Raw genomic sequence first — 12,607 nt, forward strand, 5'->3', positions numbered from 1 at the left:
GCCCCCCCCCCCCCCTCCCTCCAAAGAGCATGGACTCTAGAATCACAGGGTGGGAGGCACAGTGAGAAAATGTGGGACCTGCGCACGACACCAATATCGGCCTCCAACTCCCACATAATGGAATGGGCGGTTCCTACTTATTAAGGAGTCAATGAAGCCTACAGCAAGCTGTCGGTTACCAGGAGAGTTCTTAAGCACTCTTGAAAAGAACTTGATCTAGAAAAGGTTTCAACTTCCGGATGGACGAGACACAAACATGGGCTGCGTCTGCATGGGGCATGGGAGTGTCCAGCAGCTAGGGAACAAGGGGTGGGACCCTGACTTGTCAGAAGCTTCAGGTACACGTTCTAACATGAAACCACATTCCACAGTCAGAGTTTAGTTCCAAAATATTGTGCTTTGCAACTTTCTTTTCCCCATCCCAGCACTGCCTTACAGCATACACGTCATTACAATAATAGAGAAAAGAAAAAGAAAAATCTCAACCCAATAGATCTCAAGAGATTTTAAACTTTTCTTTGTCCTTATCCATATAGGAAATAACTTTTCTAAACTGTAACAATAGCATAGATGTAATCTGACATTCTCATCTGCAGTCACCTTAGCAAACATTTCTCTATGTCACTCTCAGTTACCATCTTGATGGCTACTTAACTGTTCCTCTGTTTTCATAAATTTACGATGCTTCTTTTTCTATTTAAACAATAAATGCAAAGAACAATTACATGATACAGTGTCTTTTTCCTGTAAATGGTTGTTTTAGGATACGTTTCTGGGATTAGGATTCCAGGATCAAAGGTTATGAACATCTTGTATGATTCTTCCCACTTTGACCAATTTGCCCTCAAAGGAGACACACTGTCAACAGTGGCACTGTAACAGGTTTGCCATCATTCAGCAGCATGAGGCTCTGCCATAAGATCATTCTCTAGCCCGGCAGGTGTGGCTCAGTGGTTGAGCGTTGATCTATGAACCAGAAAGTCACGTTTCGATTCCCAGTCAGGGCACATGCCCAGGTTGCGGGCTCGAACTCCGGTGACAGGCATGCAGGAGGCAACCAATCAATGATTATCTCTCATCATTGATGTTTCTATCTGGTGGGGGCGCACAGGAGGAGGCAACCAAATGATTATCTCTCATCATTGATGTTTCTATCTGTCTCTCCCTTCTTCTTTGAAATCAGTAAAAAAAATATATATATTTTTTTTTAAAAAGAAATCATTCTCTAAATTGGTGTGTATACTGTGGAATACTGTTGCTTTAATTCACATATATGTGACAGTGAAGTCAACCCTTTTTTGATGTTTGTTTCCTGTAAATATTCTATATGTATTTTTGCTCCAACTGTTGTCTTGTTTTTGCCTTATGAGGTACCGTGGGTTTTTAAAATTTTTTAACAATTTTCTGCACTTCCCATGAGCAAATGTTTCTGTAATCTATCTACTGCTGCACATATTCCTCCCAGGTCATTTGCTTCATGGTTTAGTTAAGTTCTTTTCCTCTCTATAGAAGTTTAAATTCTATGCAAGTTTCATTTCTTGAGTTTTTTGGTGATATCATCTATTGCCTTAAAACTTAGAACTGGGTATCTTACTAAAGTTTGCCTTTCACATTTATTTTATTTAGTTTTTCTAAGGGTTCAGGTTTAAAAAAATATATTTAATATTTCATATATCTGGAGTTTACTTTGAAAATTATATCTCAAACACACCAGTGTGTTCTTAAGCATGAAGGTCTCATTAGATATGTCCCTGCTGACTTATGAGCTCGCTGTGCGCGTGCATGTTACACAGAAAGGAGGAGCGGACGAGGAGCGGAGGTGGACGGCCTGCGAGGAGGGCAGCACAGGGCGCCTCTGGTGCAGGTGCCGCTGGCATTTACTGGGCACCTGCCAAGCGCCCTCACACCTGTGGCCACATTTAATTAAAAATTAACATTTTCATATTGAAAAAAGAATACTGTGCATTGCATACTGGAGAATCCAGAAAAAAAGAAAGAATAAAATAATCCCAAGACCAACCCCCAGGTCAGCATTGTGGACATTTACGTGCTTCACTTCATTGTTTTTTCTGTGCATTTTTAATGGTTGAGATGACATCACAAGTACAGCTGCGCATCTTGATTTCACATGTAGCATGATTTCATCAGCATTTCCTGAGCCACTAGAAATTCCTCACACAGATCACTGCACTGCTGGATCCCAGCTCCCCCCGAACTTTGCTCTGACAGGTAAAAATACCACAAACATCTCTGGGCTTGGAGCCCAGCCCAGATTTCAGATGCTCCCGAGGAATCTGAGGCCTCAGAGCAGGTCAGAGAGTATGGTTACCCCAGGCCCCTGGGGCGAGCCAGTGACCACTGGTGTGGGTGGCCGCAGATGTGGGCCCGCGCCTTGCTGAGTGACCAGTGACCTCCCACCACTGGACATGAAGACGCAGGACACTGCCTGGCCTCTCAGTCAGCAATGGTGAGATTTCCAGCCTGGCAGTGAAGGGAACCCAGTGGCCATCAGAGAGAGAAATTCAACCTGAGGTGTGGCCTAAAGGTGTGCAGCTGGGGTCAGTGTTTTGAGCCCCAGGAATGATCTTCATGACAGAAAGTTCCAGAATCAGAGGGTCCAAGGCCAACTGAGGTGACTACTTTCTGGAGGGGCTGAGCAGGGCCAGGGTGGACTGCCCCTTGGTGGCCCATGACCGTGCAACCCTCACACCCCAGTCCTGCCGATTCCCCTCCTGGTATGAATTCAACTCCACTGTCCACATCCTGGGTTTGCTCCCACCACCCAAAGGGCCATAGACAGGAAGCTCCAAGGCGGAGGCGGAGAAAACTGACCCCACAGGAGCAGGAGCTGGGCTGCCCTGCGGAGGGGAGGAGCCACACGCCTGCGCTGTGACATCTGGTGCTCCAGCCACAGGTCTCCTGTCAGTCTCCAGTCCAGTGAGAACCTCCCACACCACACAGGGCTGCCACACCCCTTTCCGACAGCGGCGCAAAGATCCGTCCTGTGTGAGCTACATCTCCTAGGTCTTGTGGGAGAGGCAGACATTTCCCCATCTTTGTGAGAAAGTTATTTGCTTTCAGCAATAAGCAATTGTTTAAAAGTTTTTAAATTAAATATGAAGAGACACAAAAGAACGCTTACATTATAGAAGATATAAAATATCACGATACAGCAGTTTAAGGAAAAGAATGTTGCCATCATCTCTGACGTCTCCTGCATATGCCTGTGACCGGTCAGAGGCAGGCACTTTCCCAAACTTCATTATTAGTCCCCTCCTTTTCTTTGTATTTGCCACATGTTGACTCCCTAGACAGTAAGTACTTGTTATACATGTATCTGAACTTTACAGAAATGGAGTCACACATTTTGTCTTCCTCTGACTTACTTGTTAATCATCGATACTGTTACACACAGCTGCAGTTCATTCATTTTCTTTGCTATGTAGCAATTTGACCTATTACTATACCTAGTATAACCAACTATCCCCAAATTTAGTGGCTTAAAAACACTATTTTGCTCACAATTCGTGAGTCAGGAATCAGGGAAGGGCTTGGCTGAGGGGTTCGTTTTGGACTCAGGGTGTGAGATGTATGATGCTCAAGGCCCTCACCGGTGATTTTAGCGTCGACTGTGTGTTCTAAATTCCCTCAGCTCTGAGTGATCAGGACGGGTAGTTGGTTTGTTAAAGCAGATTATCACTAAAAAGAATGGTCATACATCTCCGAACGTTTTATTTTTGCTTTACATATGTAAATGCACATTCACACACCCATCCTGGTGGGAGCTAGGGAGGGGACCCCCTTTGAGGTTTCTTTCTCCTGGTGCCCTCCCTCAGCCTCAGGGGCTCTTCACAGCTCTTGTTGCCCTTTAGAGTTAATCCCATGTCATTAGATAATAACATTAATAACATTAAGCAGCCCCGATTAAATGTCTGTGTGGTTTCTGTCTCTTGATGGGACTAATGTGTACAGGAGGCCCAACTCTTCTCTGCTGACGTGGAGGGCTCCACTGTCTTCCTTGGGCTGAGCACACCCACACTGCTTTGGTACCTTTAGGGAAGACATAGGAATGTAGAATTCTTCTGGATTCCTCCTCCCCCAAATATCCCTGTCTTTTCAGCTGCCTTGCTTATACCTAATGTGACAGCACTTTTTAAAAATATATATTTTTATTGATTTCAGAGAGAAAGGGAGAGGGGAGATAGAAACATCAATGATGAGAGAGAATCATTGATTGACTGCCTCCTGCATGCCCCCCACTGGGAATCGAGCCTGCAACCCAGGCATGTGCCCTTGACCGGAATCGAACCTGGAACCCTTTAGTCCACAGGCCAATGCTCTATCCAATGAGCCAAACCAGCTAGGGCTGTGACAGCACTTTTTAAAGTGACATTTCATAAATCTTTGCAGAACATTCAACTTCCTTTTCTCAGAAAAAGCTTTCTTTACGATTGCACTCATATTTAATCAGTTTTAGGTTCCAATTACATTGGATTTATTTACCTCTTCTTCTCCTAGCTTCTTAAGGTAGAAATTTCAGTAATTAATATTAGAATCTCCCTAAAACTTATACATCATACTTTAAACATTGCTTAAATATATATAAAAAATTTCTACATGTTGTGTTTCATTATGATTCAGTTACAATAATTTTCCTTGTGATTTCTTTAACCCATGTGTTATTTAGAAATATGTTACTTAATTTCCAAATATGTTAGGAGTTTCTAGTTATCTTTTTTTGTTATTTAATTCAGATTTAACACCATTGTGGTTAGAAAAAATATTCTGTATAATTTCTTTGAAATTAATTGAAACATTGATTTCATTATGAATTATGAAATTGTAATTTGCTCCATTATGCTTCAAACATTTTCATTCTATGTTGTTAAGTGTTTACAGATTTTTATGTATTCCTGGTTGTGACTGGTACTAATATTGAATGAATCTCTTTAGCCCTAACAATGTATTTTGCCTTTTACTATATTTAGTTATGAATATTGCTATATGAGTTATTGTTTGGTTAGAATTTGCTGGTCTACTATTTTTAATAACTTTACTTTCAACCTGTTATGTAAGATATGCTTTTTATTTCCCATGTCTTTGTTTTGCTTACTCCCTCCTTTTATTATTTCTATATTATTTCATTTTCTTTATTCCACCCCCATCCTACTGCTTTCCCCTCTTAGTAGAAACATTCTACTTTTATATCTTTCCAATTTCTTTTCTTTAAACTTCTCCAGACATTTTCTGATCCAAACTCCAAACTGTGATGAAACAAAATTATAAGTAAGCCAATGAGAGATTTTAAGTACTTCTTCTATCTAGAGAAGAATGGTGGTCATTGAAATATTAGTTTAAAACAATTTATCTTAAAGTTAATATGATTAATAATGATTCCTAAGCCACATACTCTGACAATAGTGGCTAAATGAATAAAAACTGCATTGAATTTATATTAACTAAAATATATTTATGTTCATAGTTGTTAGGATATATTCATTTTCTCCTATGTCATAAAGATCAAATTTTATGTTCTTTATTAAAAAGTAAAAAGCTCCTAACTGGGTAGCTCAGTAGTTGAGCATTGACCTATAAACTAGAATGTCACAGTTTGATTCCTGGTCAAGGCATATGCCTGGGTTGTGGGCTTGATCCCCAGTGTGGGACATTCATGAGGCAGCTGTTCAATGATTCTCTCTCCCCTCCTCTCTGAAATCAATAAAAAAAGTTCTTTTTAAAGTAAAAAGCAATAGCAATAGAAATATGCAAATAGTAAGGTTATCTCTAAATTTCATTTTGTGCTTATTAAACACTTGTAAATATGCATCCATATTAAAGGGTAATATTACTCACACTAGAGGCCCGGTACATGAATTTCATGCACGGGTAGCGTCCCTAGGCCGGACCTGCAATCAGGGCCAATCAGGGCCTCCCTTCCCCGGCTGCCGGCTGGGGCCTTCCTTTGTTCCGCACTGCCCCCTGGTGGTCAGCACATGCCATAGCGAGCGATTGAACTCCCGGTCGGACTCCAGAGAGGACGATTTGCATATTAGGCTTTTATATATATAGATGGCTTTTTTTCAGAAAATAGTCACTTTTGTAAGTGAGAAGGGATGGCATGGTTAAAAAGAAAGAAAAAACAAACTTAGAAGAATAAAGGCAAAACATTAGGTTAGAATAACTTTTCAAGTCAAGACACTCCTTAGAAAGGGGACAGGTATTTGAACTCCCGAGGGGACGATTTGCATATTAGGCTTTTATATATATAGATGGCTTTTTTTCAGAAAATAGTCACTTTTGTAAGTGAGAAGGGATGGCATGGTTAAAAAGAAAGAAAAAACAAACTTAGAAGAATAAAGGCAAAACATTAGGTTAGAATAACTTTTCAAGTCAAGACACTCCTTAGAAAGGGGACAGGTATTTTCCGACCTGACTTAAAGCAGACTGGTTCCCTGTGCTGCTGTTCACCTCTCCCGAGAGGCACCTCTCTCTACTGCTGCCCTATGCCAATGTGCAAAAGGTACAGAATCACAAAGAAAAATATCCTCTGGGTAGACTACCTCAAACAAAGAATCAGATTTAGGGTATCCTTGGTTATTTCTCTACCATACTCATTCTAGCTAAAAGGTCTTCAAAGAGTTTAATAAATCAAAGTAGCCCAATGGTAGTTTTTTTTAAGCTGTAATTCAATATCAATGGAGTAATAAAAGGTGCTGATAAATAGATATATTTTTTTAAGATTCAGCCATAATCTTTCCAGCAGCTCACTGCAATATACCCACAACTTGGCTGTCATTAATTTTAGCACTACCTTGAAAATAACCTACGATAAAAATATCCCAAGAAATAAACTAAACATATGAGAAATTAATTAAACGGAGTTTATTTGTATGTATTGGAACTGCTCCAATAAGTTGGCTCTGAGATGATTACTCCAGAGTGTGACTTACTTCCTGTGTTCAAGTGGAAGCTCAATGGGGGGAGCTAGAGTGGATGTCTGCGGATGAAGTGGGCTCTACGCTCCCTGGCCGGCCTGAGAAGCCTGGCTCCTGGACACAGTCTTATTTCACCCATCATTCGGGATGAGGAAAAGGAGGAGTCAGAAGCTAGAAAGGAGATGAGCCAGTGCCTGATGGACCATCAAATAGAGGGGAGTGGGAAGATTTCTCCATTTATGTGTTTAAACTCTGTAAGAACGTGGCCGAGGTTACAATACAGTTTTGTTTTTTCATTATCTCACAACTTTTTTTTGAGAGAGAGAAAATGACAAATGCTCACTTGAATTATGTTGGGTTTAATTTCTGGCTTCATTTCGAATGCTCTCCCTCACCTCCATCGCTTTTTTTTGAGAGAAAATGACAAATGCTCACTTGAATTATGTTGGGTTTAATTTCTGGCTTAATTTCGAATGCTCTCCCTCACCTCCATCAGTGGCATGTTTCCCTGGTTCTGAAATTCCACTTCCTCAGCTTAAATATTTGCCAGGTACCAGGTATGTTTGCCTGAATCTTCTCCAGGTAAAGACCAGTTAAGGTGTTCCCTGCAGGGGAGGTCTTCACACAGGATTCCTTCTGCAGGGAAGTCCTCACAGGGCTCTGTCCCCTGAGGGGAGGGTCTCACACAGGCTCTGTCCCCTAAGGGGAGGGTCTCACACAGCAGTTAAGGTGTTCCCTGCAGGGGAGGTCTTCACACAGGATTCCTTCTGCAGGGAAGTCCTCACAGGGCTCTGTCCCCTGAGGGCAGGGCCTCACACAGTCTCTGTCCCCTAAGGGGAGGGTCTCGCACAGGCTCTGTCCCCTAAGAGGAGGGTCTCGCACAGGCTCTGTCCCCTAAGGGGAGGGTCTCACACAGGCTCTGTCCTCTAAGGGGAGGGTCTCATACAGGCTCTGTCCCCTGAGGGGGTGTGTGTGCCTCACACAGGCTCTGTCCCCTGAGGGCAGTACTCACACAGCTCGGTACTGAGGACAGGTACTCACACAGGCTTCCTGCTGCAGGTGCTGCAGGGCCCTCGTGGCGGGGATGAGGAAGTCAGTGAGGCAGCGCAGCCCATCGCCTCCATGGAGCCTCTCAGCCACGCTGAACACCTGCCAGAGCACCGTGGCCGCCGTGGCCTCAAACGGTGGGTAGAGGTCAGAGAGTGTGTTCTGGATGTAGGTGTCGAGGGATTCCAGATCCTGAAACGAAAGAGAGGATCCTTTGTTATATTTGTGAAATAGGGAAGGTATAGGTGAGGCCTCAGCACAGAGGGAGTCCCTGTTGGGGACCATCTGCTTGTCCTTTGCACTCAGCAGTAGCACCAGGGAAGTGCCCACAGCTGCACTGGGTAGACTGGAGACCTCTGCCTCTGAGGGTGGCCCTAAATAACATTCTGTAAGTGAGGGTTGTCACCGTCACCACACGGGGCACAATCAAGTTTAGATTTGGGATAAGTTCCATCCCATCAAATTCTGAAATATGCACGTTAAATGCTACATCTTAGGATCTTCCGTGGAGCATGTGAAATTTCCAGGGGGTCTTCCCCTCCCGTGGCTCCCCCCTCCCTGGCACACCTGGGTCTGCACATGGAATGGAGGGGCCTGTGGGGAGAACAGAGTTGGTCCACATACCATTTTATGCTTAGAAATAAGTGCATCCGCAGCAAATACATTTAAATTGTATTGATGATGTTTTAAAATTTTAAATAGAAACCATTAGGGCTTCCTTCATCAAAAATCACAGAAGTGTGCCCTTTCAGCCATTCTGAAAACAGTATCACTGGCTCCTGATTCCCCTTTATATTTTTGGTACAACATGCTTTTATGTAAAGATGGAATGCTTTTAGATTTTTTTAAAAAATTTAATGCTATTTTTAGATGTAACATTTCCTGAGGAAATGCCACAAGGTTCATTTGTTTAGGAAATAAATGCAAGGCTACAAATAACAGTTAAAAGCCAAAGAGGTTAAAATTGCCAAGTGGATTTTTAAAGGGACAACGGTTACATCTGAGACTCCTCTGACCAGCTAATCATATCAATAATTTCCTAAGGAAATTGAAAAGAAAACCTCGAATCCTCTGGGCCTGAAGTGGGTGGGCTCAGGGGGAAGCTGCCTGGCCTATCCGAGGAACCAGGCCGAACAGAGACCGGGCCGGTAAGTGCTGCAGTCAAGTCAGCCTCTAGAAACCACATGACGCGAGGCACACCTGAGCCAGCTCAGCTCCCACCTCTGAGTCACGCGGGGTGATGCCCTCTGGAGCTCCCACACCCCTCACACGTCTTCCCATGCCTGACTGCCCCGTTTCCTCCACATGCCTGGCTCTCCTCCGTCAATAGGAATTATCATAATCCTGATTCTGTCCAGAAAAGGCCAATGTGGTCTGATTTCCAAAAACTCAAATCACACCTGATTCAGAAGCAAGCATCGAGTCCATGAGAATAAGTGGCAGGAACCACCCTCTAGAAGCTGTGCAGCTCCTTATAGATATTTGAAGCAAATGCTAACTGTAACACGAGAGACTGCTGGGAAGGAAGTGGAATGAAATCCTAGGGGACATGTCTCTAATGACCTATGTTGGAGGAACTCAAATGCAAACTTTGGACTCTCCCAGGGAGAGAGCTGTCCCTCCGCTGCTCAGATGCCCAAATCCAGGCCCATTCCCCTCCAGACCCACTGGGCAGGTCCTGACCTCTCATGTCCAGCAGCCTCCCGATGGTGGGTCTCCTGGCCTCCACCTCAACTAGTTTATCTTCTCAAAACTGTCCAACATTGAAGGAAAGGAATCGATGTTTGCTGAGATCCTAGAGACAGCCCAGGGCACTCACAGGGCAGCCCAGCCTCCCTGGCTGCTTCTCTGTCCTTCAATTCCCATCGGGACTGGGTTGGGTCCCCACACATGGCCCAGGCGGGGGATGCCCCTCCCCTGGATCCAACTCCCTGTGCAGCTGTCCTCACTAAGAGCCTGGTTCTGGCAAGAGCTGCCCAAGGGAAGTTGTCTGCTGGCCAAGAGGCCAGTTCTCAGGTCAAGTACGTTGAGGAAGCCTTGGGTAAGCCAAAGTGAAATAACTTCAGCTTCTTTTTTAAAAAGTAAGAAATTGCAATTACAGCTGACATGCAATATTTTATTAGTTTTAGGTGTATAATAGTGGTTAGACACTTATATTAGTTATGAAATGATCACCCGATAAGTCTAGTACCCATCTCACAGCATACATAGTTATTACACTATTATTCACCATATTCCCTATGCTGTAGTGACTTTTATAACTGGTAATTGTGTTTCTTAATCCTTTCACTTTTTTCACTTATCCTTCTAATCCCCCTCCTATCTAACAACCATCAAAATGTTCTCTACATTTATGAGTTTGTTTGTTGTTTATTTTGTTTTTTAGATTCCACATATAAGTCAGATCATATAGTATTTGTCTGACTTATTTCACTTAGCATAATACCCCCTAGGTTCATCTATACTGTCGCAAATGGCAAGATTTCATTCTTTTTTATGGCCGAGTAATATTCCATTTCCTATTGTACCACATCTTCTCTTTCCAATTGTCCACTAATTAGCTTGCTTTCATATCTTGACTATTGTAAATATGCTGCAGTGAATATAGGGGTACATATATCGTTCCAAATTAGTGTTTTGAGTTTCTTCAGATAAATACCCAGAAGTGGAATTGCTAGGTCATATTCTAGTTTTAATTTTTTGAGGAATCTACATACTGTTTTCCCTAGTGGCTGCACCAACTTACAATCCCATCCACAACTTGCTCTTTGTTGCTTTCTTGATAGCCATTCTGACAGGTGTGAGGTGAAACCTCACTGTGGTCTTCTCCAGCCTCACATGCTAATGTGCCCTAACTGACATAAGAGGGCCTGGCCCAAACTTCCTGGAATATATTTAAGGCAGCTTTAGAAAACAGGAAAATATACAGTATATTTTAGAAAGGATTCCATAATAAATGCTTAAAAATGAGAACAATGTCTTGGCATCTTACAGGGTCCAATTCAATTATCTGGAACATTTACTCTGGCATTTTCTTCCCTCATGTTTGTGTGAGAACCTGTGTGTGTGTGTGTGTGTGTGTGTGTGTGTGTGTGTGCGCGCGCGCGTGCACCAGTGTGTGGGTGTGTGGGAGGGTCAGTGTGTATGTTTGAGGCCAGGTATGCAGGTGAGGGCCTAGTTGTATGGGAGGCCACATGTGTGTTCAAGGGCTGAGTGTGTTGAGGACCAGGGTTTGTGGACAAGGACTTCTGAAGGCATGTGTACGTGAGTACAGAAGTGGTGAGTCGAGACAAATATGTGTTGGCAAATTCTTAAAATAGTTCTAGGCCTTTGTGTGCAGAGGAAGAGAAAGAGGTGGACGCAGGGTCAGGGCAAATGTTGTGTGAGCACGGCTAACCATTTCAGCCTGGCCTCACATTCACCAAAACCTCAAATACCATCAAAACATCCAAAAATAAGAGGAGAGGAGACAGACAAATGTTGATGACTACGTTGACAGTAAAGCACTAATTTCTTTTCCGTATATAACTCAGGATTCCCATTTCAACCAAACCCACACACATGGAGATAGGCTGACTCCAAAATGCAGAACCTTTGCCTGTTTACTTGATGATAAACCTTACCGTGACTTAGAATGGGATTATGTGCTGCACACGTTGGCGGAATGGCAGGTACAGTACTTGCATAAAAGCATTTAATCACCATTTTGCTGATCTGTGAATTCAGTGTGTTATTTGGCCAACTGCAGGACTGCCTTTGCATTTTAACAACAGAAAATTTATGTCTGTAAAGACATTTTAAAACTTCACTCTTTAACAACGGGTTTATTTTCTCTATTAACTTTAGGTGAAATTTTATTGAAATGAGAATGTTTTTTAAAATCAAGACCTTTTTTAAAAAATATATTTTTATTGATTTCAGAGAGGAAGGGAGAGGGAGAGAGATAGAAACATCAATGATGAGAGGGAATCATTGATTGGCTGCCTCCTGCATGCCCCACACTGGGGATTGAGCCCACAACCCAGGCATGTGCTTTGTCCGGGAATCGAACCGTGACCTCCTGGTTAATAGGTTGACACTCAACCACTGAGCCATGCTGGCCGGACTAAAGTCAAGATCTTTATTTCTCATCGTATCTCTGCTCTCCAGGGACTAAGCATTTTCTTCCTGGCATCAGGCTCTCAGGAGATGATGGTCTCCATGCGACCCTCCAGGCCTCATGTGTGCCAAATGAGAATGCAGATACTGGGGTCAGAAGGTCCGTTGGTGCCCACCCATTGGAGGCCGGTCTCTGGAACTTGGGAAAGTCACACCTTTCCTCATAGGAAAGGTGTGGTTGGGGCAGGGGGCGGGTAACTCACTCACCGTCAAAGCAAAGGGAATTTCTTTCTGAAGAGTTTGCTGACCTAAAGAAGGCCAGCTCCAGCTGAATTGGGCAGGGAAAAGCAGGGGTGCCCTGTCCAGGGCCTAGCAGGCTGGAGGGATGTGGCTGAGGTTATCCCAGCAAGGAATGCCCATCCATGCTCACGTTTTAATTCAAGCACAATATCCTTAAGGGTGAGTGAAGGTGCAAGCCCAGGACGGAGCCAGGGCTTCGGGAAAGGCTGTCAGCAGGCTGGACCTAG

The sequence above is a fragment of the Myotis brandtii genome, unplaced genomic scaffold, assembly GCF_000412655.1.
Source record: "Myotis brandtii unplaced genomic scaffold, ASM41265v1 scaffold115, whole genome shotgun sequence".
Classification (NCBI taxonomy): domain Eukaryota; kingdom Metazoa; phylum Chordata; class Mammalia; order Chiroptera; family Vespertilionidae; genus Myotis; species Myotis brandtii.